This window comes from Triticum aestivum, chromosome 7A (genome assembly GCF_018294505.1).
Source record: "Triticum aestivum cultivar Chinese Spring chromosome 7A, IWGSC CS RefSeq v2.1, whole genome shotgun sequence".
In the NCBI taxonomy this organism is placed as follows: Eukaryota; Viridiplantae; Streptophyta; class Magnoliopsida; order Poales; family Poaceae; genus Triticum; species Triticum aestivum.
Window position 1 is genome coordinate 92,916,427 of NC_057812.1, and position 25,449 is coordinate 92,941,875.

A 25,449-nucleotide genomic window follows, 5' to 3' on the forward strand; every position below is an offset into this window, starting at 1 on the left:
ACGAATCGGGCTATCATCTTGCTAATGAGGATATGGATGATATGCCTGGGCAGGAAGGTCGTAGCAGGGATTGCAAAAAGTCTCTCTTCATGAAATCCTCACAAGACACGTCTGAAGATGCCGCCTCAACACAGGCTCAACTAGCCGGGCGCGAGGGTCGTACAGTACTTAGCCCGGGAACACTAGGGCAGGGGTTAAGGAAGGGTCTAGAAGGTGTGCCCAAGAAAAAGGAGAGAAAGAGATCGAGGAAGATAGCTGCCTCCAAACAAGCCAGAGCACATAGCAGCCAGACGATGCATTCTGAAGAGCGTGTAACCGTGAAAGGTGCGGCCATGTTCCATCTCACAGGCGAGCCGATGCTACCGCCGAAACCGCTGGAGGCACTATCAAGGGATCTCAGGAGACTGCACGACCATGTGCTGTCAACTGAGAAAATCCTACTAGCCTCAAAGGACCCAGGATATCCGACATACGCGGCTCGTGTGCCTAAGGGGAAGTGCTACATCGAGACACGGCCCACGGAGGTGTTCTTCCTGCGGTTTGACCATATCTTTGAGATGTTTCTGACAAGGTGGCTCGATTTTACAATCGTCCGCATTTTTGCGCTACATATGAGCTCCGTCATGAAGAGTGAAGAAGTCTCGCAAATTTGTGTGGCGGATCCGTACTACATGCACAAGCCTTTCTTGAGTCTTGGCGACTTTGAGCATGAAACTACTAGGGAGTACCTCCAAAACTTCATGGTACAGAATAAGGACCGGGAAATTGTCCTTGTGCCTTATCATCCAAAGTATGTCAGTTCCGGACAACCCTTTCATACATTTCAATCATTCCTTCTCTCTCTATGGGGAATAATTTGAGGTGTCTTTTCCCCGCAGCAACGGGCGTGCCGTCCTTATCGTTCTTTACCCGCAAGTCTCCCACGCCGTGTATTTTGACCCTTCCAGAGACTACGAGAAAAAAGACTACACTGACATAATGAATATTCTATATGATGCTCTCCAAGGCTTCAGCATTGGAGGTGGCCACATGCAGATCAGGAAACAAAGGAACAAGAAGATGGGTTTCGCGAATAAAACTAACTTCTCCTGCATCCATGTCCCAAAACCAAGCAAGAAGGATGGATTCTACATCGTCCATCTCATGATTCAGTTCAACACGGATCACCAAAAGCTTCGCATGAGAAGCAGAAATGATGATCATATCCACAAGTGGCTAGAATCTCATGGAGAAGCGGATTATAAACTTAGAGATGTCTTCTTTCGCATCCAAAGCGACATTGCGACGATCATCATGAAAGAAGTCGTCGATGAGAAGGGGATGTTCCACAACAGCCCTATATCGCGAGCTAACGTCCGAACTCGCATAGGCATGCAACGTCTAGACCTCACGCCGTTCAAGAAGCTAGGGTCCATCCTCGATGATATGGAAGGATGGAACTTCTAGTGATTTATGATGCCAATGATGATGATATGTGTCGGTTGAACTTGTATACTTTTTGTAGCGATGAAACTTTGTGATGTCCACGGTCCCTGCCAAACTTGCATAACGCTACTTTGTTAGTTTGCGTACGATTACCTGCGTACCTCTAGTTAATTAATTTGCATACTGTATGATGCATCTAGTTGCTAACCCTTTCTTTTTCAGTGTTGCTCTAGTATATTTTGTTGCATATATATGATTGTACATCCTCTTCATGAACATGCATCTCTAACAAGTACCTAGTTTCTTGATGGCGAGATGGAAGTGCTATGTCGTGTACAAAGGGAAGGTTCCGAGGGTGTACAACGAGTGGCATCAGTGTCAGGCGCAAGTGAATGGGTTCTCGGGCGCCAACCATAAAGGCTTCAAAAGCAGACAAGAAGGAGAAGCTAGTTACTTGAGGTTCACGCTAGCGCGAGAGAGGACTCGTAACCACCACCTCATGTACTGCATAGTTCCGCTCTCACTCATAGTGAGAGCTCTTCTCGTGTATACCTTTGTTTAGATGGATGATGTTGTAGTTGCAAGTGTTCGAGACTTGCATGTATCGCTATTTTCGAGATGATGACAAGATACCACTTTGTGTTGGATGATGATTATGATGAGACTATTTGTATGTATATGCTATGATTACATTTGTGGTCTCGCAGGCATTTGTATGTGTATCATGATGACATTTGTATGTGCTAAAGATTCTTCTATAAAGCCTGTTCAAATACAAAACAAATACGCCGATTTTTTAACTAAAATTAGCAGTAGCGAGTGGAGAAAAGTTAGCAGCAGCGCGGTAGTAGCAGTAGCGCGTACAGGAGAAGCACGCTATAGCTATTAGCAGTAGCGAACTTCCACTAGGAGCGCTGCTGCTACACTTGTGTAGCAGTAGCGCTTGTGAGCACGCGCTACTGCTACATGTTAGCTGTAGCGCCTTATTAGTAGCGCCGGTACCCGCGCTACTGATACACCTAAAACCCGCGCTGCTGCTACCCTTTTCCCTAGTAGTGATAGCGGAGAACAAACGAAGAGATTATTGTAGGGTACGAAACCACCTTAAAGTTATTATTTTTGATCGATCTATTCAAGAGTCCGTAGTAAAATAACACGAAGCTATTCTTTCCGTTCAATCTATCATAGAGTTCGTACTAGAATAACACCTTAAGACACAAATCAACCAAAACCCTAATGTCACCTAGATACTCCAATGTCACCTCAAGTATCCGTGGGTATGATTATACGATATGCATCACACAATCTCAGATTCATCTATTCAACCAACACAAAGAACTTCAAAGGGTACCCCAAAGTTTCTACCGCAGGATCAAGACGAAAACGTGTGCCAACCCCTATGCATAAGTTCATGAGGCCATGGAACTCACAAGTTGATCACCAAAACATACATCAAGTGGATCACATGATATCCCATTGTCACCACAGATAAGCACATGCAAGACATACATCAAGTGTTCTCAAATCCTTAAAGACTCAATCCGATAAGATAACATCAAAGGGAAAACTCAATTCATCACAAGAGAGTAGAGGGGGAGAAACATCATAAGATCCAACTATAATAGCAAAGCTCGCGATACATCAAGATCGTGCCGAATCAAGAACACGATAGAGAGAGAGGGAGGGAGAGAGAGAGATCAAACACATAGCTACTGGTACATACCCTCAGCCCCGAGGGTGAACTACTCCCTCCTCGTCATGGAGAGCACCGGGATGATGAAGATGGCCACCGAAGAGGGATTCCCCCCTCCGGCAGTGTGCCTGAACAGGTCTAGATTGGTTTTCGATGGCTATAGAGGCTTGCGGCGGAGGAACTCCTGATCCAGGTTATGTTCTGGATGTTTGGGTATATATAAGAGGTGTTGGAGTCAGGAACAAGCCAGGGGTCCCCAAGGTGTCCACAAGGTAGGGGGGCGTGCCCAGGGGGGCTGGCCGTGCCCCCCACCCTCGTGGTGGCCTCGAGAATCTTCTGGCCCATCTCCGGTACTCCGTGGGCTTCTTTTGGTCCAAAAATGATCTCAGTGAAATTTTAGGTCAATTGGACTCCGTTTAGTTTTCCTTTTCTGCGATACTCAAAAATAAGGAAAAATCAGAAACTGGCACTGGGCTCTAGGTTAATAGGTTAGTCCCAAAAATCATATAAAATAGCATATAAATGCATATAAAACATCCAAGGTTGATAATATAATAGCATGGAACAATAAAAAATTATAGATACGTTGGAGACATATCAAGCATCCCCAAGCTTAATTCCTGCTCGTCCTTGAGTAGGTAAATGATAAAAACGGAATTTTTGATGTGTAATTCTACGTAACATATTTATCAATGTAATCTTCTTGATTGTGGCAAGAATATTCAGATCCATAAGATTCAAAACAAAAGTTTAATATTGACATAAAAATAATAATACTTCAATCATACTAACAAAGTAATCATGTCTTCTCAAAATAACATGGCCAAAGAAAGCTATCCCTACAAAATCATATAGTCTGGCTATGCTCTATCTTCATCACGAAAAATATTTAAATCATGCACGACCTCGATGACAAGCCAAGCAATTGTTTCATACTTTTGATGTTCTCAAACTTTTTCAAACTTCATGCAATACATGAGCGTGAGCCATGGACATAACACTATAGGTGGAATAGAATGGTGGTTGTGGAGAAGACAAACAAGGAGAAGATAGTCTCACATCAACAAGGCATATCAACGGGCTATGGAGATGCCCATCAATAGATATCAATGTGATTGAGTAGGGATTGCCATGCAACGGATGCACTAGAGATATAAGTGTATGAAAGCTCAAAAAGAAACTAAGTGGGTGAGCATCTAACTCGCTTGCTCACGAAGACCTAGGGCATATTGAGAAGCCCATCATTGGAATATACAAGCCAAGTTCTATAATGAAAGATTCCCACTAGTATATGAAAGTGACAACATAGGAGACTCTCTATCATGAATATCATGGTACTACTTTGAAGCACAAGTGTGGTAAAAGGATAGTAGCATTGCCCCTTCTCTTCTTTTCTCTCATTTTTTTGTGTTTTTGTTTTTTGGGCCTTCTCTCTTTTTTTGGCCTTTCTCTTTTTTTATTTACCCCTCACACGGGACAATGCTCTAATAATGATGATCATCACACTTCTATTTATTTACAACTCAAGGATTAGAACTCGATACTTAGAACAAAATATGACTCTATATGAATGCCTCCGGCGGTGTACCGGGATGTGCAATGAATCAAGAGTGACATGTATGAAAGAATTATGAACGGTGGCTTTGCCACAAATACGATGTCAACTACATGATCATGCAAAGCAATATGATAATGATGAAGCGTGTCATAATAAATGGAACGGTGGAAAGTTGCATGGCAGTATATCTCGGAATGGCTATGGAAATGCCATAATAGGTAGGTATGGTGGCTGTTTTGAGGAAGGTATATGGTGGGTTTATGGTACCGGTGAAAGTTGCGCGGTACTAGAGAGGCTAGCAATGGTGGAAGGGTGAGAGTGCGTATAATCCATGGACTCAACATTAGTCATAAAGAACTGACATACTTATTGCAAAAATCTATTAGTTATGGACACAAAGTACTACACGCATGCTCCTAGGGGGATAGATTGGTAGGAAAAGACCATCGCTCGTCCCCGACTGCCACTCATAAGGAAGACATTCAAAAAATAAATCATGCTCCGACTTCATCACATAACGGTTCACCATACGTGCATGCTACGTGAATCAAAAACTTTAACACAAGTATCTCTCAAATTCACATCTACTCAACTAGCATGACTCTAATATCACCATCTTCATATCTCAAAACAATCATCGAGTATCAAACTTCTCATAGTATTCAATGCACTCTATATGAAAGTTTTTATTATATCCCTCTTGGATGCCCATCATATTAGGACTAAATTCATAACCAAAGCAAATTACCATGCTGTTCTGCATACTCTCAAAATAATATAATTGAAGCATCAGAATTCATCTATTTCTTCAAAATAAAACCACCGCCGTGCTCTAAAAGGATATAAGTGAAGCACTAGAGCAAATGACAAACTACTCCGACAGATATAAGTGAAAGATCAATGAGTAGTCGAATAATTATGCAACTATGTGAAGACTCTATAACATTTAAGAATTTCAGATCTTGGTATATTATTCAAACAGCAAGAAAAACAAAGTGAACTAAAATGACGCTCCAAGCAAAACACATATCATGTGGTGAATAAAAATATAGCTCCAAGTAAAGTTACCGATGAACGAAGACGAAAGAGGGGATGCCATCCGGGGCATTCCAAGCTTAGGATCTTGGTTGTCCTTGAATATTACCTTGGGGTTACTTGGGAATCTCCAAGATTAGGCTATTTCCAGTCCTTATTCCATAGACCATCGAATCTTTACCCAAAACTTGAAAACTTCACAACACAAAACTTAACAGAAAACTCGTAAGCTCCGTTAGTATAAGAATATAAATCACCACTTAGGTACTGTTGTGAACTCATTATAAATTCATATTGGTGTAATATCTACTGTATTCCAACTTCTCTATGGTTCATACCCTCCAATACTACTCATAGACTCATCAAAATAAGCAAACAACACATAGAAAACAGAATCTGTCAAAAACAGAACAGTCTGTAGTAATCTATAGGTTTCGAATACTTCTGTCACTCCAAAAATTCTTAAATAAATTGGTGGAACTAAGGAATTTGTCTATTAATCATCTGAAAAAAATAATTAGCCTAAACTCACTCTCCAGTAAAAAATGGCCGCTAATATCGTGAGCGCAAAAGTTTCTGTTTTTTACAGCAAGATCGAAAAGACTTCACCCAAGTCTTCCCAAAGGTTCTACTTGGCACAAACACTAATTAAAACATAAAACCACATATAAACAGAGGCTAGATGAATTATTTATTACTAAACAGGAGCAAAAAGCAAAGAACAAAAATAAAGTTGGGTTGCCACCCAACAAGCGCTATCGTTTAACGCCCCTAGCTAGGCATGATGATTTCAATGATGCTCACATAAAAGATAAGAATTGAAACATAAAGAGAACATCATGAAGAATATGACTAGCACATTTAAGTATAACCCTCTTCCTATGCATAGGGATTTTGTGATTAAACAACTTATAGGAACAATAATCAACTAGCATAGGAAGGCAAAACAAGCATAACTTTAAAACTTTAAGCACATAGAGAGGAAACTTGATATTATTGCAATTCCTACAAGCATATATTCCTCCCTCATAATAATTTTCAGTAGCATCATGAATGAATTTAAAAATATAACTATCACATAAAGCATTCTTTTCATGATGCATAAGTATATAATTTTTATTACTCTCCACACAAGCAAATTTCTTCTCATGAATAGTAGTGGGAGCAAACTCAACAAAATAACTATCATGTGAGGCATAATCCAATTGAAAAATAAAATCATGATGACAAGTTCCATGGTTATCATTATTCTTTATAGAATACATATCATCACAATAATCATCATAAATAGCAACTTTATTCTCATAATCAATTGAAACCTCTTCCGAAATAGTGGATTCATCACTAAATAAAGTCATGACCTCTCCAAATCCACTTTCATAAATATTATAAGATTCAACACCCTCCAAAATAGTGGGATCATTACTTACTAAATTTGACACTCTTCCAAACCCACTTTCAGCAATATAATCATCATAAATGGGAGGCATGCTTTCGTCATAATAAATTTGCTCATCAAAACTTGGGGGACAAAACATATCATCTTCATCAAACATAGCATCCCCAAGCTTGCGGCTTTGCATATTATTAGAATCATGGATATTTAAGGATTCGTACTAACAACATTCTAATCATGCTCATCATTCAAAGATTTAGTGCCAAACATTTTAATGCATTCTTCTTCTAACACTTTAGCACAATTATCGGAATCCTTATTTTCACAAAAGACATTAAAAAGATGAAGCATATGAGGCAACCTTAATTCCATTTTTTTGTAGTTTTCTTTTATAGACTAAACTAGTGATAAAACAAGAAACTAAAAGATTCGATTGCAAGATCTAAAGATATACCTTCAAGCGCTAACCTCCCCGGCAACGGTGCCAGAAAAGAGCTTGATGTCTACTACACATCCTTCTTCTTGTAGACGTTGTTGGGCCTCCAAGTGCAGAGGTTTGTACACTACAAGAAATATGTCAACTTATGACCTTCTGTCAGTGACCCTCAAAGAATTGGTCATAAATTTATGACCATTTTAGACCAATTGGTCAAAAGCTATTCAGGGGGCTCCAAACCCTAAACCATTGCGACCATTTTGGTCAGAAAGGTCGTAAATTCCTTACACGAAATGGTCACAAAGCAAACAGTGCTAGTCCGCTGCCTTATTTCTAGTTGTTAATGACCAATATAGATGGTCATAGCCTTGTAGATTGTGGTGGGTTGTGATGACTAGGCGCCATCTCATCAGTTTTGCCTATGTGTCATGTCCATGTGGCAGTTTTTGCCCTAGGTTGTGAAGCAACCTATATTTCTATCATTCCCAAAATTCCCAAAAAAATCTCATAAATTCTTTGGGGCATATCTTCATCAAATATGTAAAAATCCTTCCTTGCCTAGTTCAAAACTAATTCAACAATATTCATTTTCCTATTCTTTTCACAACAACACTTTATGAAGGAAGTGCTATTTATATATTCTTGATTACCCTCGGATTTTTTGGGCACTCTTTCCTATCCAAATCATTACCGCATGACAAAATTCAGCTCCATTTGCCTAGCAAATCTTCCTCGGCAAATTTCCAAAGTTTTTGTCCACCTAGAAGCATTGTGAAGGAAGTACCTTTTTTATATCTCTAAATGACATGAAATTTATACAGTTCCTTCATATGCCCAAATTATCACCCTCCTCCAAATGGCAGCTCAGTCAAATCATCTATGTGAGCCCAGGTTCAATTTATATTTTATGGCCAAATTGGCACGTTGCAAAGCAAGTGTTATATAGACCCCTCCTATTACCCTCAAACTTTTCGGGCACTCTTCCATACCCAAATCATTGCCACATTATAATATTAAGCTCAATTTTCCTAGTAAATCTTTCTCGGGAAATTTCCAAAGTTTCTACCTCGAGAGATGCTTTGTGAAGTAAGTACTAGCTAGGCTTACCCAAATGATCTAAAAATTTACCAGCGCATGACCATACCTAAGTAACTTGCCTACACCAATTTTGAGTTCATTTCATTCATCCAATCTCTCTCACTAGTTTTCCCAAGTTTTTGTCCATAGAAGAGCATTGTGAAGGAAGTACTACTTTGGCATGTCCAAATGGTATCAATTTTCTACAATGCTTTCCTATGCCCAAATAACCATCCTCCACAAAATTTCAGCTCACTCCATTCATTATTTTGATCCCAGCTTCAACATTCATATTTTTGTCTAGCGTGGTACTTTGCAAAGCAAGTACCACCTAGGATCCTCTTTTTGAGCTAAAAATTTGTGAAGACATTCTCCTTAGTAGATGATCATCCTCAGCCAAAACTCACGCCCATTGGCCATGTGCATTTCCCGTACCGCTAATCAAACACTTGGCTCCTAATTCATGTTTGAGCATCGATCGGTCTCCTCGTGAGAATCTTATGTTGTAATTTTCTTCCTAGCACCAACCTGGGGAGTGCCCAACCCACTAGACATGCCTAGGCCGCCCAAAACACATGGCAACATTACGGTCACGCGGTGACCATGCGACGGGCATGCGAGTTTACGCGCTCTAGAGTTGGGGCCCTCGGCCACCGCCCAAACCTCGACGTATCGCCACCAAACCATGTATTTATGATTAAATAGGTCCTTATGTAACTAGAAATGATTTTTGGAAAAATAAATAGCAAACTATGAGGCAGCTGCAGTTCAAATTTGACCCGCTTCCAGCTGAATCGGCGGAAATTTGTCTTTTTCACGAGAGGTGGATCAAATTTTTTTACACCCAACCATTTTGTCAATTGTGCATTAAATATGGCCTAGTATTTTATAAAAATGATTTGGTCCAATTTTGCAACAATTATTTGGTAGTTCCTTCACAAAAAAACCTCCTTTCGGGCACTCGAAAAATGGAAAATGGTTTTTTCGTCCAACGAAAATGAAAACTTCCTTAGGCAACATTGTTTGCCATTCCAATATGCACCCTTGTGCACAATATGAGATTATTTGAACAAACTATGCCATGAATGTGGCCATAAGATTGATCATTTGGCTTTGAAAGCCATTGATCTCCACACGTGATAGCTCGTTTCTGAGAACACTTTTTTAAAATAATTGCCATATTACAAGTTTGTAATTTTTCCTGGGAACTTGGCCACAAGTAATGACACAATGCGAAGGTTTCCCAATTTTTTTGATTTTTTTGAATTTTTTATGCCCGTTTCAAAATGCGGTCAAAACGGCGAGAATGACCGTTCCTAGCTAGTGGTAGAATCTTGGGATTTTTTTGGTGTTTCTCTGATTAAATAGGTACTTATGTAACTAGAAATGATTTTTGGAAAAAATAAATAGCAAACTATGAGGCAGCTGCAGTTCAAATTTGATCCGCTTCCTATTGAATCGACGGAAATTTTTCTTTTTCACGAGAGGAGGATCAAAACTTTTTACACCCAACCATTTTATCAATTGTGCATTAAATATGTCCTAGTATTTTAGAAAATCAATTTGGTCCAATTTTGCAACAAATATATGGTAGGTCCTTCACAAAAAAACTCATTTCGGGCACTCGGAAAATGGAAAATGTATTTTCCGTGCAAAGAAAATGAAAACTCCCTTAGGCAACATTGTTTAGAATTCCAAGATGCACCATTGTGCACAATATGAGATCATTTGAACAAACTATGCCATGAATGTGGCCATAAGATTGATCATTTGGCTTGAAAGCCATGAATCTTCACACTAGATAGCTTGTTTCCGAGAACACTTTTTTAAAATAATTGCCGTATTACAAGTTTATTATTTTTCCTGGTAACTTGGTCACATATAATGACGCAATGCGAAGGTTTTTCCAATTTTTTGATTTTTTTTGAATTTTTTATGCCCGTTTCAAAATGCGGTCAAAACGGCGGGCTTGACCGTTCCTAGCTAGTGGTTGAATCTTCGAATTTTTTTGGTGTTTCTATGATTAAATAGATACTTATGTACCTAGAAATGATTTTCGGAAAAAATAAAGAGCAAACTACGAGGCAGCTACAGTTCAAATTTGACCCGATTCCAACTGAATCAGCGGAAATTTGTCTTTTTCACCAGAGGTGAATCAAGGCTTTTTACACCCAACCATTGTGTCAATTGTGCATTAAACATGTCCTAGTATTTTATAAAATCGATTTGGTCCATTTTTACAAATTTGACCCGCTACAGTTCAAATTTGACCCGCTTCGAGCTGAATCGGCGGGAATTTGTCTTTTTCACGAGAGGTGGATCAAAACTTTTTACACCCACCCATTTGGTCAATTGTGCATTAAATATGTCCTAGTATTTTAGAAAATTGATTTGGTCCAATTTTGCAACAAATATATGGTAGGTTCTTCACAAAAAAACCTCATTTTGGGCACTCAAAAAATGGAAAATGGTTTTTTCGTCCAAAGAAAATGAGAATTCCCTTAGGCAACATTTTTTGGAATTCCAAGATGCACCATTGTGCACAATATGAGATCATTTGAACAAACTACGCCATGAATGTGGCCATAAGATTGATCATTTGGCTTGAAAGCCGTTGATCTCCACACGTGATACCTCGTTTCAGAGAACACTTTTTTAAAATAATTGTTGTATTACAAGTTTATTATTTTTCCTGGGAACTTGGCCACATATAATGACACAATCGAAGGTTTCAGAATTTTTTTATTTTTTTTTTGAAATTTTTATGCCCGTTTCAAAATGCGGTCAAACCGGCGGGAATGACCGTTCCTAGCTAGTGCTTGAATCTTGGAAAGCTTTTGATGTTTCTCTGATTAAATAGATACTTATATACCTAGAAATTATTTTTGAAAAAAATAAAGAGCAAACTACAAGGCAGCTATAGTTCAAATTTGACCCGCTTCGAGCTGAATCGGCGAACATTTGTCTTTTTCATGAGAGGTGGATCAAAACTTTTTACACCCAACCATTTGGTCAATTGTGCATTAAATATGGCCTAGTATTTTAGAAAATGATTTGGTCCAATTTTGCAACAAATATTTGGCAGGTCCTTCACAAAAAAGCTTCTTTTCGGGCACTCGAAAAATGAAAAATAAATTTTCCGTGCAAAGAAAATGAAAACATTCTTAGGTAACATTGTTTGCCATTCCAAGATGCACCATTGTGCTCAATATAAGATCATTTCTTTGAATTTTTCATGTGAAAAAGTAGAAGAAAAACAAAAGAATGTCGAGGTACATGCTTTTTTGAAACACAATTTGTCTTTTTGATGAGAGGTGGATCGAAAGCATTTTACATCTAAAGATTTGGTCAACTGTACATAAAATGTTGTCTTATAGTTTTGGAAAATGGAGTGGTGCTATAAACATTTTTTGCACTCCGAAAATAGAAAATGATTGCCCCCCCCCCTAAAAACTCATTTCTCATAACAATTTTTAAAAGATATTTGTCTTATTCCAATTCCAAGTTTGTTAGTTTTCATAAAAACTATGTCACATTTGGTGACACAATGAAAATCTTTCTTTTTGAATTTCTCATATCATAAAATTGTTTATATGATTCAACACCTTTTTTTGAAAAAATATGGCTCAACACCTTATTTTTAGTCGACTACGACCAATTTAGAAGGTCATAATGTCTACTGGGTTCTGATTGGTCCATGGACATGTCACGCGGATCGTGCTCAAACGCCGTCGGATGCTCTCGGATCCGACGGCAGCCCTTTCTCCCTCACCCCCTCCCCATCTTTGTCTCAAAAAAGAAAAGAGAAAACTCCCTCACCCTCTCACCCCACGAACCCTAGCGCTCCCTCTCCCCCATACCTCCCCTCGTCTCCCACATCGCCACCGCCACCCCGCCGATCCCATCCCTCCCGATTCAGATCCGACCCCGCCGCCCGCGCCCGCGCACCACCACCCACTCCTCGTCGCCTCCCGGAGGACGTCCGCCGCTCTTCCTCCGCCTGTCCCGGAGGCCTCAGTTGGCGCCCTCCGCCACAGGGCGGCCGCGCTCGTCCCACCCTCGGTGCCGCACCTCCACCGCCGTCTCCGCTGGGTCCTCGCCGACGCCTCCGCCCCTTCCCCGTCCAGCGTGCCGCTTGGGAACAAGCACTGGAAGGACCTGGTGGTCACTGTCCGGGACGGCGTGCTCATCCCGCGGCCCGAGACGGAGGCCGTCGTGGACATGGTCGCCACCACCGACTGCGAGCGGGGGTCCTGGTCCTCTCCCTCGTCGTCCTTGGAGGCGGCATCGCGGCTTGGCGCCATCGCTGTGCCCTGCGTCGACGTCTCGATCAGCTTCACGGATCGCCGTCTTCATGGTACGCACGCACACATGTCTGAAATCCACAGTCAACAGTTTGGTGTACGCGCTGACTACTGAGTCATGAGCCATGCGTGTGGTTGTGCTTGTGCAGAGGTTGGTCGAAGAGGGCTAGAGTTCATGCCATTCCTGCTGTCCCTGTCTGTGTTCCTCTTCGGCACCTCCTGGTTCATCTTCGACCTCATCCTGGTGAGATTTCCATCCAACCCTCCCCGTCCCCCTGGTGCTCTTTCTAGTTAGTACTCGTCCGAGAGAGTTGCAGTACCAACCGTTAGTTCTTGGTATATCAGGTGGCCAAGATTGTAGCTGATGAGACAAATAACTACCTCTTGTTTGAGCACACTCTACAAATTGTGCCTGTCCCATTGGAGAAAATATGGAGCTAAATTGAGCCAAGATTGTACCTCTTGTTAGTTATTGGAGCTAAATTGGTTAGGTTAAAAATACTGGAGCTAAAGAGGTTGATTATTGGGTAGTTAGTCCAGTTTTATTGAGATTAAATATGTGTGAGTCAGCTGTGAGATGCACAATTTTGTATTGTGATTTCTGGAACCCTGCTGTTTAGATGCGGTTTTGTTGTCCTTTTGAACGGTTGGTACCCCAGATTTGTGCTATAGCTGTGTTTACTATAGAGTGTAGACTCGTGGCATGTACTCTGACAAAATATTTGAAGGGTTAAATAATGCTGAAATGCCTTGCTGTAGTGTAGCTCTACTGATAATGCAGATTGATAGATCTTTTATGCTTGTGTTCGATTTGATGCCATGTCGACTTGCTTGCTTAATCATGAAGTAAATTGCTCGGTGCAGTTATTTTCTCTTAAGATTTTTGCAGTGTATGTCATCTAAATAAAATTGCAGGCAGTGATCTTCTTGTATGGGTATATATGTCTGCATTGCATGTTGTTTTTGTGAAAATATGATGATTACTTCCTAGGTACTACACATTTTGTTTAGCTTGAGGTTTTGTATGCACTAGTATTACTCTGTTTAGCTTGAGGTTTGAAGCTCTAGTATGCTTAGAGTGACCAGTTTCATTAGTCTCTTAATCGACAAGTTAACTGGACTATTTTACTGTATTTCCATCATACTCCTTTCATTTATTTAGTGACTGCAGACTAGGAAAATGCGATGTGTACCTTAATCCTTGTGGTTCTCATTTGTTCCCAGTTTGGTGAGCTTGCCCTGAGGTCTGTGGCTGCGTGCAGGGACCAGGCCCATGGTGGTGAGGGACTACTACGACATGCTCGGCGTGAAGAAGGACGCCGGCCAGGGTGAGATCAAGAAGGCGTATTACGCGGTATGGCTCGCTACAATTGGGTCTGGCACTTATATTGTAATCTTTGGCTTGTCTAAGACTGAACTTGAAGGCTGCTTGTGGGTAGTAATTTTACTTGGTAGATGCTTGAGGCAAAAAAAACACACATTATGTACTAAATGTGGTCGCGTATGTCAGGACTCATACATTGTTAAAATGGAGGCTTGGGAAGAACTATTTTCTTTGTAGTAATAAGTCAGGAGTTGTTTGTTGCTTCAGTAGGGTGTCATACATTATAATCATCAGCTCATGTCATCTGGGATCAAACATAGCTTTGAATTTACAAGAGTAAAGATTTATGTGAGAAGTATAAACCATGTTCAATTTTAACTAGTACAAAAATTATGCCCCTTGTATAGTGATACATTCTGTACTACACTGTTGCTTCTGTTTGCTTGCTTGATTACCTCTATAAGGCGGCTTCGTTTTGTTCTTCTTCTTCATGTGCTACTCGCAGCATCATGGGGATCTTCGACCGCTACCAACAGGCCACCGGGACCAGCCTGTGGACCGAGCAGTATGAGGTTGGCTGCTGCTTCTCTATCTTGCCTCCATCCATCTTTTTCTTTAGCTGTATCACTTTCTCCTTTCTTTGATGTGGCTGATTTGATTCGGTTTGATATCATCTAGATCTGACTAGTTTGTACTTAGTCACTAGTGATGCACTGCTCTTTTTCCTTGTGATGCTCGAGTACTGAAGAAACTTGGGTAATATGCATTGGTCTTTTGCTTATGCTCTTGTGAGTTTGGCAAGTGATTGTATGGGGAGTAGATGTAGTGTGTGCTTATGCTCTTCTGATATTTGCAGGAGTAGTACATTCTTGGGACATGTTTTAAATCAATAATGTTCCTCATTGTGTTAAATCAAGCCTTGCAGAATACAATATACACACTAGATTGTTTCTGAACGTGTTAAATCAACAATATGTATGTGTTATTGTATCCTAGTAATTTTGCTGTGTCACTGTATCCCAGTAAGGCAAGATGCTTGTTATACTCATGTTCCTGATGATATTGGTGTAGACTCAATTTGGTTATTTCTTCTAGTTCTGCTACTAGTTGCTATGTACTCCTAGTGTTGTAGTTGTTGTGTAGTAATACAGAAATATTAATGCTCAAATATGATGATCTGGCCTACAGCGCACCTACAGTTTTCATTTCTATGATCAATTTAGAGAGTTGCACATGTCAGTATATTGTATACTAAAAAAAATCCTAGCTAGTGAGAACATTTTAGGCACTCCATGAATGCATACTGGTTAGTGTTAGTCATACTATTTATGTACATCTCATTTGCTGTCAATTCTTGCTTATAAGTTATTGGATCCCTCATTGGCTACTGTTTGATGTTCTGTACACATTCTTATTCTTATATTGTGACGCCCCCGATTCAATCGTACACTAATCATGCACGCAAATGTGTACGATCAAGATCAGGGACTCACGGGAAGATATCACAACACAACTCTAAAACATAAATAAGTCATACAAGCATCATAATACAAGCCAGGGGCCGCGAGGGCTCGAATACAAGTGCTCGATCATAGACGAGTCAGCGGAAGCAACAATATCTGAGTATAGACATAAGTTAAACAAGTTGCCATAAGATGGCTAGCACAAACTGGGATACAGATCGAAAGAGGCGCAGGCCTCCTGCCTGGGATCCTCCTAACTACTCTTGGTCGTCGTCAACGGGCTGCACGTAGTAGTAGGCACCTCCAGTGTAGTAGTCGTCGTCGACGGTGGCGTCTGGCTCCAGGGCTCCAGCATCTGGTTGCGACAACCAGGAAGGAAGGAAAGGGGAAAAAGGGGGGAGAAAGCAACCGTGAGTACTCATCCAAAGTACTCGCAAGCAAGGAGCTACACTACATATGCATGGGTATATGTGTAAAGAGGCCATATCAGTGGACTGAACTGCAGAATGCCAGAATAAGAGGGGGATAGCTAATCCTGTCGAAGACTACGCTTCTGGCAGCCTCCGTCTTGCAGCATGTAGAAGAGAGTAGATTGAAGTCCTCCAAGTAGCATCTCCAAGTAGCATATCCAGGTAGCATCTCCAAGCGCATCTCCAGTCGCATCGCATAGCATAATCCTACCCGGCGATCCTCTCCTCGTCGCCCTGCGGAAAAGCGATCACCGGGTTGTCTGTGGAACTTGGAAGGGTGTGTTTTATTAAGTATCCGGTTCTAGTTGTCATAAGGTCAAGGTACAACTCCAAGTCGTCCTGTTACCGAAGATCACGGCTATTCGAATAGATTAACTTCCCTGCAGGGGTGCACCACATAGCCCAACACGCTCGATCCCATTTGGCCGGACACACTTTCTTGAGTCATGCCCGGCCTCGGAAGATCAACACGTCGCAGCCCCACCTAGGCAAAACAGAGAGGCCAGCACGCCGGTCTAAACCTAAGCGCACAGGGGTCTGGGCCCATCGCCCATAGCACACCTGCACGTTGCGAGGGCGGCCGGAAGCAGAACTAGCCCCCTTAATACAAGAGCAGGCTTACGTTCCAATCCGGCGCGCGCCGCTCCGTCGCTGACGTCTGAAGTGCTTCGGCTGATACCACGACGCCGGGATACCCATAACTACTCCCACGTAGATGGTTAGTGCGTATAGGCTCGTAGCCAGACTCAGATCAAATACCAAGATCTCGTTAAGCGTGTTCAGTATCCGCGAACACCGAACAGGACCAGGCCCACCTGTCTCCTAGGTGGTCTCAACCTGCCCTGTCGCTCCGCCACAAGTAACAGTCGGGGGCCGTCGGGAACCCAGGCCCACCTCTACCGGGGTGGAGCCACCTGTCCTTTCAGCCCCCAACTCTGAACAGTATCACACGTAATGTAACAGTGTAAAGTATATAGTATATGCCCGTGATCACCTCCCGAAGTGATCACAGCCCAGTAGTATAGCATGGCAGACGGACAAGAGTGTAGGGCCACTGATGGAACACTAGCATCCTATACTAAGCATTTAGGATTGCGGGTAAGGTATCAATGACTGTAGCAGCAATGACAGGCTATGCATCAGAATAGGATTAATGGAAAGCAGTAACATGCTACACTACTCTAATGCAAGCAGTATAGAGAAGAGTAGGCGATATCTGGTGATCAAAGGGGGGGCTTGCCTGGTTGCTCTGGCAAGAGAGAGGGGTCGTCAACTCCGTAGTTGAACTGGTCAGCAGCAGCGTCGGTCTCGTAGTCTACCGGAGAGAAGAGGGGGAAGAAATAATGAATACAGAGCAAACAAAGCACCACAAACTATATCAAGGCAATACGCGGTGTTCGGTGTGCCCTAACGCGGTAGTAGGTGATACCGGTGAAGGGGGGAAAAACCCCGGGAAAGTATTCCCGGTGTTTCGTGTTTTCGCGCAGAGGAGCCGAAGGGGGAAAGTTGCGGGTTCGATAGGTTAGGGGTGTGTGGCGGACGAACGGACCGCGTATCCGGATTCGTCTCGTCGTTCTGAGCAACTTTCATGTTGAAAATATTTTCATCCGAGTTACGGATTAAAAGATATGATTTTCTAAAGATTTAAATCATTTTCTGATTTTAATTAATTATTTAAATTAACATTATCCAGAATAGTGTTTGCTGTCGTCAGCATGACGTCAGCATGGCGTCAGCAGTCAACAGGGGTGTTGACTGGTCAATCTGATGTGTGGGACCCACTGGTCATAGACTGTTTAGGCTAATCACTGTTTAACTAATCTAACTACTGTTTAATTAAACTAATTAGTTAATTAGGTTAATCTAATTATGATTAATTAACTTAATTAATTCCTTAATTAATTAATTAATTTAATTATTATTATTTATTTAATTATTTTTATTATTTATCTATGTTTTTTTTAAATTCCTAATTCCTTTTTTTAAATAAAACGTTTTGGGCCGTGGGGCCACCCGGTCAGTGACCCAGGGGGCATAACGGGCGCGCGGGCGTGCGGGCGCTGGCGCCCAGCCCGAACGGGCGCACACCCAGGGGCGGCCAGATCCGGCACGGCACCGGGCGGGGACGCAACACCAGGGGGGTCGCGGGCGTGGCCGAAGCCTGAGCGGCGACCAGCGCGCGGGGGCGGCACGGCGAGGCCCCCAGGCCGCAGCGGCAACAACCGAGGGCGGGGTGCGCGAACTGCGATGGCGGAGGTGGTGTTCAGGGGCGGAGCAGAGCTCCGGGGCGCACGACCGTCGGCGACGAGGCGAGCAAGGGCGTGGCCGTGCATAGTCCTGGTGAGGCGGGGCGGTGCGGGGTCGACGGCGACCAACAGGGACGTGACCACGGTGAGCGCGCACGGGAAGGAGGCCGCGGGCGTGCCCGCAGGCGAGGCGCAGGGCGCGGCCACGCACCGGGCGCGGACACGACCAACAGGGGCAGGCCCGTGCGCGGAGGCTTCTTGACGAGCATGGGGAAGGGGCGGTGACCGGCGAGGCGGTGTGCGTGCGCGCGAGGCGACACAGAGGAGAAGGAGGAGGGGAAAAGGCGGCTGCTCACGGCGGGAAGTAGGGACTTGGCAGCGGTGCGCGGGGAGCGACTCGGGGAGGAGGATGAGGAGGTCCGGCGTGGCGCAGGGGATGCAGGATGGCGGGGAAGGACTCCGGCGACGGCGGAGCGGTCCGGCGAGTTGAGGAGGCCCTCGAGCGGCAGCGAACGGGGCGCGGTCGTCGGGGTCGTCGCCCCAATCCAGATCGGATCGGGAGGGGGACGAGAGAGAGAGAGACGTGGGGGCGAGTGGGGAGTGGGATGGGGTTAGGGTTTGACCAGGGGGTCGGGGTGGCCTAGTAGGGCGCTGGGGTGGGCCGGCCTGGCTGGGACATGGCCCAGTTGGGCCGGGGGCTGCTGGTTCCTTTTTTTTGTTTGCTTTCCTTTTACCTTTTCATAATTTTCTTTTCTGTTTTTCTTAATAATTAATTTAATTTAGTTTTTGTAAAATTTAATTTCAACACCTAAATTAGTATTTAGGAATACAACACTGCCACATTAATTTGGACAGCTAAATAAAATGGTTTAATATTTTATTATTTGAAAAAGGTATTAATTAAATGTTTTGCTGCTGCTTTAATTACCTTAGTGCATCTAAACACTTAACCAAAAATGTGGTTTCTGCATCAATATTATTTATGATTTATTTTCTACAACTTGAACATTTTAGTTTTAAAGTTTGAAAACTTTTGATGTTTGCTTTTAATTCAATTTGAATTTGAATTAATTTTGAACTAACACGAGATTATCAACAGTAACCGTGGTGACGTGGCATCATTAGCGGGGAATCACTGTAGCTTAATTATCCGGGCGTCACAATTCTCCTCCACTACAAGAAATCTCGTCCCGAGATTTAGGATCGGTTATAAGGGGGAAGGGGTCTGGTTACGAAATTCTAACGATTCTTCTCGATCATAGTAGCTCTTCTCGAAGAGGTCGACCCATTACATTGATGTCTTCAGTCCTCTCCTTCAGGTCATCATGATGAAGTTTGTCGTCCTTTCTTCGGGGTTCCATCGTACTTACGAAAGGATAAAGGGTGGGTATTCCGAGAGAATGGACCTCTGCAGGTTTGACTATCTGGTCGATAACATCGGGGAGGGTGGCGGAAGTAACTCTCGAATTGAAACTTAAGAAAATATCAAGAGCAGAGTAAGGAGGTATCCTGGGAAGTTTCGAGCGGGCAGGCAATCGTTCGATGTCTGATATGTGGCGTGAAAGGGGTTCGAAGCCACGAGAATAAGTATTTGTCTGATACCAGATTGAAGGTGGCTCATGAATTACATACGAGGCCACGCGCGAGGAACAACCTTGGGTACAGGGGGGTACAGGAGAGTCAGGTTTCGATCCTGTGGAACTGTGGGTTATGGGCCCACCATGTGGATTAAAAGTAGGAAGGACAGTGACATCTTGCACGATCATGTAAGCAAGGCATGCCAGAGGATAGTCTGTCGGTTATGTCGGCAACAACATCGGTACCAAGGGCGAGGGACGAAGAGAACCATTTTCCTGCTCGTTGAACGAGGCGGGCCAATAGGCAAGGTTCTCGTCCATCGGTGGCTACCGAAATGTCATCAACAATAGTAACAGGGTCTTACTGACACGGTCGTACACCAAGGTGTTTACATAAGCAGAAGAATATTACTGCTTAGATCATATAGACCTCAAGAAAGGTTAAACCAAACAATGGAAAGGACATATGATTATCAGATTAATCAGGCGATGGAAAGGAAAAATGTGTCTTAGTCACATAATTCAGGGATATATCCTTCCCAAGGATAAGCAGAGCATGGTATCCGTGGCAGGATATCATGTAGAAAACCCTTTAGGTAAGGGGAGAGAAATTTCATGACACTACCCATACAAAGGTGTTTGGATAATTGATAAGGAAAATTTAGCATTTGCTTTAAATGTTCTTGTTGAAAATCGGAGTATCACAGACATGCTTCGAGATAGCATTGACATGGTCTTCAAGCAAAGGTCGGACTTGGATATACAAAGGATTCACCAGGAACAACTTATAGAATAAGCATTACAATTTCCTTATGGAAGAATGGAAAACCTTGCTGGAAAGGAAACTTTAACACTAGGTCCTCCGACCAGGTGTGCTAGGCATGACATCACCTTACCGATATATAAGGACCAATGTTATAACTCTTGGGAAAAATGTTCCAACCATCATATCTGATCGAGATTCAGATCCGATCGGTGTTAGGATACCTCAGACTCAGGATGGCCTGAAAAAGGTGCAAAATAAATTGACGAGATGACCTTGTAAGATTCTCGGGAAATGCACTATGGGAATGAGTATCGACACAAGAGTTCATCATTTAAACCAAAGAGAGGTTGACGGGGTAGATGATGGAGTCAGCGACAATCCTCGAGATTTCCAAAAAGGTGGACTTCCACAACTATGTGAACAAGGAGATAACATTTGTCAGATCAAATGATATAATGATGTATGCTCGAGGAAAACATACACAATTAACATTGGTTGAAAGGTGCGCCCGAAATATGGGCTGGGTAGCACGATCAATGTTAGAATGGTGATTCGATAACCAATGGTCTAAGAATGAAATATCGACCATTAACTTCAAAGCAATAGGGCTGCTAGAAGTTTTGAATTCACGCATCATAGTTCATTTGTCGGTTTTCCGGTTAGAAACAACACGAGGACCAAGAGATGAATGTAGATGGCGGGATGTATAACTTGTAGCAAGAATTATTAAGAGGTGGTGATATTCCCACAACATTCTTGATATATAAGATGGTATTACTTCAAGGTAGGACATAAGACAAGCTGGGTAGCCAGGAACTCAAGGTACAGCCACAACACAAACAAGTTTGTGTTGGTAAGAAGGCAAGGAAATAGTCGATGACAACACAATTTACCAAGGGACAAGGATGGTATTTCCCATGAAGAATTCAATAGATATCTTCGAAGAGCATCAAAATGTTGATGTTGATCATGACACATTTGTCAAGAGAATTCATGAAGATGTAATCAATCAGCGACGACATCAAGTCAAAGGAATGATGAAGCAAGAGGTTATTGGAACCACAGTTACGACACGAACTCGAACTCAAGCTTGTTGTTTAAGGCGAAATGATATGACGATGAGGATCGACGTAAGGTTAGTTCATCGTCGAAAATTGTGCTCCGAGAAGAAGGGCCGGGTAGCACAGTTAAAATCATCACGATAAAGATATAGCCAAACAGGCTAGGAATGATGGGAAGGAATATTAAACTCATAAGCAACGAAAATTACTTAGGGTTATCGAACCGAAATGTGGAATCGGTGTTCTCGATTGACGACAACCCAGAACCCGAGAAAATTGGAATCAGTGAGAATTAATAGTTGATGAAGAACCCATAATAAGTTATGCAGTTCCATGATATTCTTGAGATACCAGAGCTTAATACTCAACAGTAGAGCAAAGTAAAGGTTGGACAGGTGCAATGATCTGCAGAAGACAAGTACTTCAACTTGTCCAAGAAACGGTATTAAAAAGGAGAACATGGCCGGAACCACGATTGCAAAAGGCCGAATCCCAGATATAAGAACTTATACCAAAGAGAGTTTAAGAGGAGCACCCATGATAAGATTAGCATCGTGTCCATGGGCATGAACGCAAGGTTCAAGGTCGACTCCCACTTCTCCAATACACAACTTCTCATTTACTACTCTAAGTTAAGAATGTTTAGAGTTTGAAAGTTTAACTTGCAGAATACCGGAACGTTATGACCCATGAAAACTCTTGGGTTCACACAAATTAAGGAAGGTATCCGTTCAACCCATCGGGGCATCTTAGGCACGTATACCATCAACTTCAAGGGTAAATAACTCAAGCTCGGAGGTAGAGCATTGTTCAAAAGCAGATGATACAATTTACCAAGGCATTATATACCCATGGAAAGGCTCTCAAGGTTATTCAATATGAAGGACACTGTCGGATAAAATCCAACAAAGGAACCGATGGTCCTCAAGGGATCTGAGGTGAGCACCGGTACTCAACCAGAGGAAGAAGAATGCACGGGCATCATATTATAGAACATCGGAATGATTCGATGCTTAGATAATAAAGGAATTTCAATTTCCAAAACAAAGGATCAGAAGCAGTCGCTCTGATCAAGGATGGATAAGTTGGATATACCAGAGGCACAATTGACGACAAATAGTTTGGTCGAGAACCAGCTCATGTTCAAAAATGATGTCTGAGCCGGAAGGATAATTTAGAAGGGTTGATAGATGATTGTGTGCATTCGCACACATGCTGAATCAATAGGATCAAAATGACGATGCCTAAGGATACTAACGAATATTGCCAGACATATGGAAAGCATCCATAATGCAAGCAGACAAGTATTGCAGAGCAATAAGCTATTAAGGATTTTTGGAGGATCAAATAGTATTTCGAAGACCATTGTGAAACACATGAACAACTGGGGGATGAGCGGATACTCGATAAGTGCGAGAATTATCCATAGGGGTATTCAGGTGACAAGGAACAGCAAGGCGATAAGCTCAAAGGATTATCGAGACAACGACGAGTGTTTCGAGGTATCTGGTAATAACAAGACCAACTGGGGATGAATGTAAGAATAACAACTGCAAGTAGTTATCCATAAGGGTTGACGGTGGAAGGGGAATTGCAAATGCGATGAACATAAGTTCTCGGGTTAACAACGGCGAGTATCTTCAGGGTCTTCACGTGCCGCAGACGATCATCATTAATAAGGGGCTCTCCGGGTGAAAGTGATAACGAGATCCTAATGTTAGATTTAGCAAAAATCATTTAACCCGAATAGAAGAGAAATAAGAGTCCCAGAGTATAGGTCGAGGAATAAAAGATCCTACTACCACCCGATGGCGACGTGGGCCCATGGGCCACACAGCCATGTTAGTAAAAGTTTTTCAACGACTAGACTCGACTTCGGCCAAGGAGTTGAGAAGGGGGATTCCTACAGGCAGTCGGCTCTGATACCAACTTGTGACGCCCCCGATTCAATCGTACACTAATCATGCACGCAAATGTGTACGATCAAGATCAGGGACTCACGGGAAGATATCACAACACAACTCTAAAACATAAATAAGTCATACAAGCATCATAATACAAGCCAGGGGCCGCGAGGGCTCGAATACAAGTGCTCGATCATAGACGAGTCAGCGGAAGCAACAATATCTGAGTACAGACATAAGTTAAACAAGTTGCCATAAGATGGCTAGCACAAACTGGGATACAGATCGAAAGAGGCGCAGGCCTCCTGCCTGGGATCCTCCTAACTACTCTTGGTCGTCGTCAACGGGCTGCACGTAGTAGTAGGCACCTCCAGTGTAGTAGTCGTCGTCGACGGTGGCGTCTGGCTCCAGGGCTCCAGCATCTGGTTGCGACAACCAGGAAGGAAGGAAAGGGGAAAAAGGGGGGAGAAAGCAACCGTGAGTACTCATCCAAAGTACTCGCAAGCAAGGAGCTACACTACATATGCATGGGTATATGTGTAAAGAGGCCATATCAGTGGACTGAACTGCAGAATGCCAGAATAAGAGGGGGATAGCTAATCCTGTCGAAGACTACGCTTCTGGCAGCCTCCGTCTTGCAGCATGTAGAAGAGAGTAGATTGAAGTCCTCCAAGTAGCATCTCCAAGTAGCATATCCAGGTAGCATCTCCAAGCGCATCTCCAGTCGCATCGCATAGCATAATCCTACCCGGCGATCCTCTCCTCGTCGCCCTGCGGAAAAGCGATCACCGGGTTGTCTGTGGAACTTGGAAGGGTGTGTTTTATTAAGTATCCGGTTCTAGTTGTCATAAGGTCAAGGTACAACTCCAAGTCGTCCTGTTACCGAAGATCACGGCTATTCGAATAGATTAACTTCCCTGCAGGGGTGCACCACATAACCCAACACGCTCGATCCCATTTGGCCGGACACACTTTCCTGGGTCATGCCCGGCCTCGGAAGATCAACACGTCGCAGCCCCACCTAGGCAAAACAGAGAGGCCAGCACGCCGGTCTAAACCTAAGCGCACAGGGGTCTGGGCCCATCGCCCATAGCACACCTGCACGTTGCGAGGGCGGCCGGAAGCAGAACTAGCCCCCTTAATACAAGAGCAGGCTTACGTTCCAATCCGGCGCGCGCCGCTCCGTCGCTGACGTCTGAAGTGCTTCGGCTGATACCACGACGCCGGGATACCCATAACTACTCCCACGTAGATGGTTAGTGCGTATAGGCTCGTAGCCAGACTCAGATCAAATACCAAGATCTCGTTAAGCGTGTTAAGTATCCGCGAACGCCGAACAGGACCAGGCCCACCTGTCTCCTAGGTGGTCTCAACCTGCCCTGTCGCTCCGCCACAAGTAACAGTCGGGGGCCGTCGGGAACCCAGGCCCACCTCTACCGGGGTGGAGCCACCTGTCCTTTCAGCCCCCAACTCCGAACAGTATCACAGGTAATGTAACAGTGTAAAGTATATAGTATATGCCCGTGATCACCTCCCGAAGTGATCACAGCCCAGTAGTATAGCATGGCAGACGGACAAGAGTGTAGGGCCACTGATGGAACACTAGCATCCTATACTAAGCATTTAGGATTGCGGGTAAGGTATCAATGACTGTAGCAGCAATGACAGGCTATGCATCAGAATAGGATTAACGGAAAGCAGTAACATGCTACAC

The 25,449-nt window shown here is 43.2% G+C and overlaps 1 pseudogene; it reads left to right on the plus strand.

Annotated features, from left to right (window-relative positions):
- Window positions 1-9,195: 9,195 nt before the first annotated feature.
- Window positions 9,196-14,932, plus strand: LOC123153093 (uncharacterized; annotated as a pseudogene).
- Window positions 14,933-25,449: the final 10,517 nt, after the last annotated feature.